The following is a 5,920-nucleotide window of genomic DNA, read 5'->3' on the forward strand; positions in this document are numbered from 1 at the left end:
AGTAAAAGTAAGGGATCCAGGGTGACACCTATAATGTGAACCTGGCTGACTGGAAGGATGGAAGTGCCCACAACAGAAATAGGTACATCAAGGAAAAGGATGGACTTGGGGGGGTGGAGGGATAACATGACAAGATTGAAAATCAGATGATAACCTATTGATGTTTGTTCATCTTGTGAACATCACTCTGTCCCAACTGATACACAAAGTGGGAAGGTGAGAGTCTTACTTCTTGTTTGTTGCCCTAGAAAACAAAGCCTGCCCTCTGTGAAGCTCCTACTGTATATGTGTATACAGTGATGTGGAAGGGAAGAGTCAATGAGAATATTTATCAATGCCTTCTTAATAGCTGCTGAGGTTGTGCATCCTGGTATTGGTCACGTCACAACTTTCCTGAGGGTCTGACACCTAACTTAGCAGAAAAGGGGTCAGAGGTTTACACAATTCCCACCATTTGGTTGATAGGTGAGACCATGGGCCTCCCATAGGAGCCTAGATCTGACTTTAGAGACCATTGCTCTAATGTACTATTCAAATATTTGTTAGTACAGTTATCTATGTATCTGTCTTATTCTTTTACTAGATTTTAAGTTCTTTGAGGTCAGGGACCACCTTATCTAAACTCTGTATTTCTTTTAGTGTATGACACAGTTATTTTATTTGTGGTTGGTACTGATTTGCATATGAAAATTATTGAAAGCAAACACAAAGTAGTATGTGAAAATAGATAAAAGTAGAGATTTCTTTTGGAAGAAAGGATCCAGGAAATGCTTCTCTAGGCTTAAAAAGGATATATAGCATTTTGATAGATGGAAATATGGAGAAGGAATTTCCAGGCAGAGAGAACAGTGTGAGCAATAAGATGGAGGTAGAAAAGAATGGGGTTATGAGTAGTCCAATATTGCTGGAGCTCTGGGTATGCGAAGGGGAGTTATGGGAGATAAAGCCCAAAAGGAAGGTAGTATGAGATCTGAAATGTCACTGAAGGCCAGGAGAAGACTGAACTTAATTCAGGAGGCAATGAGAAGCCATTAAAGCTTTTTGAGCAAGAGAGATACCTGACCATAGCAAATAGAATCTTGTAGCAGTAAAGAGAAGAGAGAATGGAGGTGAGGAGATCAGTTAATAAGCAAATGAAATGATGGTGAGAATTTATAAAAGTCTGATAAAAAGTGATGAAATTAGGAATAGAAAAGGAGATGTCAATTTGAGAGACATCATGGTTATAGAATTAACCGAATACAGGGATTGATTCAATGTGAGTAATAATGGAAAGGAGTTTAAGGTCAATCTGAGTTTTCACATGCATGCCAGACACTGGGAGGACAGTGATACCATCAGTAGAAATAGCGAAGTTGGCATTTGGAACATTTGAAGGGCAAGATGAAAGGTTCACTTGTAAATGTGTCAAACTTGGACCAATGAGACCTTATGGTGAAGAATCCAGGAAGCAGTTGGATAGGATTCTAGAACCTAGGGCAGAGCTCAAATACAGAGTTGCGAATTTGGGTGTCAGCTACACAATGATGACAAATGAAGCCATAAACAAGAATGAGACTAACATTAGAGGGGAGTTTGGGAAGAATATACAAATGGAGTATCAAATACTATGGTTAAAAACAAAACCAAAACAAAACATCCTGGCATTTGATATCCACTTTTCTCCTCTCTTTAGAAAAATTGTATTTTTCTGTTCCCTTCTTTCTTTTAGAGGTAGTGGGAAGAGCAGTCTAGACCTAAGATTAAGTTCGACTATCAAGTCCAGGAATTTATGGAAAGAACTTTGTTTTGGGGGGGGCATTCCCACATTTATTGGAAAGAAGTCAAAAGTAAATATTAAACAGCTCCTCTTGGGGTTTTGAAGTTCATCCCAACCATGGGCTGGTAACTTGCAGGTTGGACAAACTGCTGAAGTCCAGTTGTTTCAACATTTCTTTGGTTATCAGGGTCCACTTCAATGATTTCCTGATCTAAAGCAGAGACCTCAGGAACATGGTTATCCCTCCTTTCTTTTTCTTGTTCCTGCAATTTGATGGAGATTCTTCTCATAGGGCCTCTCTGGAGCCACTTCATCAGATGAGTAACATATCCCACAGTTTTGTTGTGGAGCTTCTTGTTGGGGAGGATGGCAATCTCCTCGCACATGGGCTTATTGGTGTGGAAGTCATTGCTCAGGTAGATGTAGAACTTTTCGATGATGACTCGTGCCTCCTTCTTCACAGTCTCTTGGTCTGAACGTGACCCATGTTGGCCTCAGAGGGTGAAGGGAGTGAAAAACTTTCTTTGGAAACTCATTTAACTTCTTTAGGCAAGTTTCTCATCTGTAAAACGGGGATAAGAGTATAATAGGTTTGTTGTGAGGATTAAATGAGTAATGTACATAACAGATAATATTTATATAGAACTTTAAAGTTTGCAAAGCACTATTATATTGCTTACATATCTCACTTCCAAAGTGCTTTGCATATGTTATCGGAACAACCTGTGGTGTAGGTGCATTTGTTATCCCTATTTTATGGATGAGAAAATGATACTAAAATAGGTTAAATGAGTTGCCCAGGGTCATACAACTAGTAAGTATCTATGGTAGGATTTGAACTCAGGCCTTTCTGGTTTTTCAAGTCTATTTACTATGTTAACTAGATTCACTTTGTATGGTAGAGAAGGCCATAAAATGCCAATAAGTGACATTCTTCTCTCTATCTATCCTCCTGAAGTCATTTTAGAAGACAAAATATAACAAATAGCATCTATTCTCCCCCCACCCATACGTACCTTTAATTCTTTTCTCTTCAACCTTCTTGCCATTTGGGCTCAGCATTTCAGCTTCCTTCTCTTGTCCCTCTCCTTTTCCAGTTGTTAGGTGCCACTGAGAATTTGCTTGAGAGTAGGGGTTGTGTGTGAGGGGAGGATTTTTTTTAATGGATGAGCTCTTGATTCTGCTGTTTTTGACCATATAGGACTTCTTTCCATTCTAATTTCCAAAAGGCATGATTGACATTCCTCTACCTTCTGATCTACATGCATGCAGGAACTAGTGCTGTAAGCCCTGTCGCCATGTATCCCACATTTCCTTCCTTTTGACTACCAGTAACCATATTGACATCTCCCTAGTGGACATAACATGTTCTTACTGAGAGTCCCATTGTATTCCCACACCAACCTTTTGAGATTAACAGGGAAATTGCCTCCATTTGACAGGTTGGAGAATTGCAGCTCAAAAACATGAAGGTTCTGGTCAGAGAAGAGAAGCCAATAGCTTTTAAGTAGGGCTACCTGGACTTACTTTGGGAAACTTGGTGGGATAGCTATCATGAAACAATACAATGAATCAATTATTTAGGGAGACTTCCCTTTTTCTGGTGGGACTGGGCTAGATAGGAGAAATATGATAAATGTCACCTTCTATAAACTTATGACCTAAAGCAAGCAGACAACATTAATGCCTTGAACATAAATAACATACTCTACTGACCAGAAAGGTACACAGTCAATAAATTCAGAGAACATTTTAAACTTCTCTTGTCAGCCATAATCCAAGATAGGATTTAAGGGTACAACTGGCATCCCTTTATAAACATTATCCCTTGGGGCCTTTTAGTAAATAGCTGATATTGTGTTTTAGTAAGCTGATCTTCATTCAACAGAAGCAGGTGCTGCTTAAATCACATTATATGTAATGGAGAAGTACTCTAATGCAATGTGAGCAAACTTAAATAGACACAGGATGACTAATCTGTACCTGAGTCCCTGTGCACTAGATATTGACTTGGTTTTAAAATGTGATATTATCTATGCTTTATTGAGTTTCTCTTTATTCTGTTAAATATTTCCCAGTTACATTTTAATCTGGTTCCTTCCTGCACTAGTGATTGTTGTGGGCCACAGGTGGCAGCAGGTTGTATGTTTGACACTTCTGATACACTGTGTGAAGTATCAAGGCCTGAAAAGCAAGAGTGGATAAAGGAAGTGAGGGGATCTGGGAAGAGGAGAAGTATTGAAGTAAAATTCCAACATACCCCCTGTACATATGCAAAGTATCTTCATATTTGTATCTTCTGCATCCTTGAAGCCTTCCTGGGGTGCCATTCAGGAGTGGGGAGATACATTTTATTTCCCATCCTACTCTGGGTGAAGGTATTAATTTTCTCACTTTGAGGGCGCTGGGTCAATGTGTGGGTATGTGATATGGCGAAAAGAGGGCCAGGAACAGTCAGGAGACCTGAGTTCTAGTCCTGCTTTCACCACTAACTCATTGTACAGGCAAGTTGTTCTTCCTTTCTGGGGCTCAATTACCCCATCTACAAAATAAGGGATCTTGAATAGATGCTACGTAAGGGCCTTTCCTCTATGGCAGTATGTAGCATGCCTGAAGTTTGAGATATCTGCAGAGTTCTAGCTCATACAGGCATCTTCATTTGCCCTCCATATCACAACCTGGATTCAGATTTGGTGAGGCTTCCCCCTTCTCAAGAACATGGATTACTTGCTAGATTTCATATCATTATCTTGATCCACATCACTATTTTCTTGCTAGTCAGCGTGGGGGCAGTATACAGCTCAGGTCAGCTCCCATGGATTCAACAATCATTTCTACGTTAACAATTCTCAGATTTTGTGATCCAGCCTTAACCTCTACGATGATTTCCACTCTTATGTCTTCACCTGCCTATTGGACATCTTAAACTGGATATCCCATAGACATCTTAAATTTGGCATGTCCAAAACTGAACTCCTTATATATTTGCCCCCAAACCTTCTTCTCTTTCTAATTTTTCTATTACTGTTCAGGGCACCACCATGCTCCCAGTTGCCAAGGCTAGAAACGTAGGTGTCATCGTTAATTCCACAATCTTTCTCATTGTCAATAACCAATCTGTTGCCAAGGTCTATTGATTCATCACACACCTCACACCAGTGAGGAAGTACGAATGCTGGAAGAGCTCCTGAAGCCCCCAGAAGATGAGGCTGAGCATTACAAGATCCCACCCCTGGGGAAGCATTATTCCCAGCACTGGGCCCAGGAGGATTTACTGGAAGAACAGAAGGATGGGGCCCGGGCAGCAGCTGTAGCTGACAAGAAGAAAGGCATTATGGGACCGTTGACTGAACTGGACACTAAAGATGTGGATGCATTGCTCAAAAAATCAGAGGCCCAGCATGAGCAGCCTGAAGAGGCTGTCCTTTTGGCCCCCTGACTCAGCGACTCCTACAGGCTTTGGTGAAGGAAAACATCATCTCCCCCATGGAAGATTCCCCTATCCCGGATGTGTCTGGCAAGGAGTCAGGTGCTGATGGTGCCAGTACTTCTCCTCGAAATCAGAACAAGCCATTCAGTGTTCCCCATACTAAATCTCTGGAGGGATGAATAAAGGAGGAGCTGATAGCCCAGGGCCTGCTGGAGTCTGAGGACAGGCCTGCTGAGGACTCGGAGGATGAGGTCCTTGCTGAGCTGTGCAAGCGGCAGGCTAAATCAAAGGCACTTAGTGCCCACAACCGAACCAAGAAGCACGATCTCCTGAGGTTGGCCAAAGAGGAAGTGAATCATCAGGAGCTGAGGCAGCGAGTCCGCATGGCAGATAACGAGGTCATGGATGCCTTCCGGAAGATCATGGCTGCCCAGCAGAAGAAGAGGACTCCCACCAAGAAGGAGAAAGACCAGGCTTGGAAGACACTGAAGGAGCGGGAGAGCATCCTGAAACTTCTGGACGAATAGCCAGGCTGGGCTTCTCGGCCCCTGCCCTGCCTCTTAGCTCTTCTCTTTCTCCCAAACCCTAATGCTTAGAAGAATGGGAAGACCCTGGTCCCTTCCTCTGACACAATGGGTGGGAGCTGCTCTCTTTGCTGCCTTTCTTCACCGGACGTTTTAGACAATGCACAGCCTGGGAGCAGGAGGGGTCAGCCGGGCTGGAGCTGGCCC

General features: G+C 42.3%; 2 pseudogenes; one reads left to right on the top strand and one right to left on the bottom strand.

Moving 5' to 3' along the window:
• Positions 1-1,836: 1,836 nt before the first annotated feature.
• LOC118837031 lies at positions 1,837-2,808 on the bottom strand (annotated as a pseudogene).
• A 316-nt stretch (positions 2,809-3,124) lies between these two features.
• LOC118837032 lies at positions 3,125-5,716 on the top strand (annotated as a pseudogene).
• The last annotated feature ends 204 nt before the right edge of the window (positions 5,717-5,920 follow it).

This window comes from Trichosurus vulpecula, chromosome 2 (genome assembly GCF_011100635.1).
Source record: "Trichosurus vulpecula isolate mTriVul1 chromosome 2, mTriVul1.pri, whole genome shotgun sequence".
In the NCBI taxonomy this organism is placed as follows: domain Eukaryota; kingdom Metazoa; phylum Chordata; class Mammalia; order Diprotodontia; family Phalangeridae; genus Trichosurus; species Trichosurus vulpecula.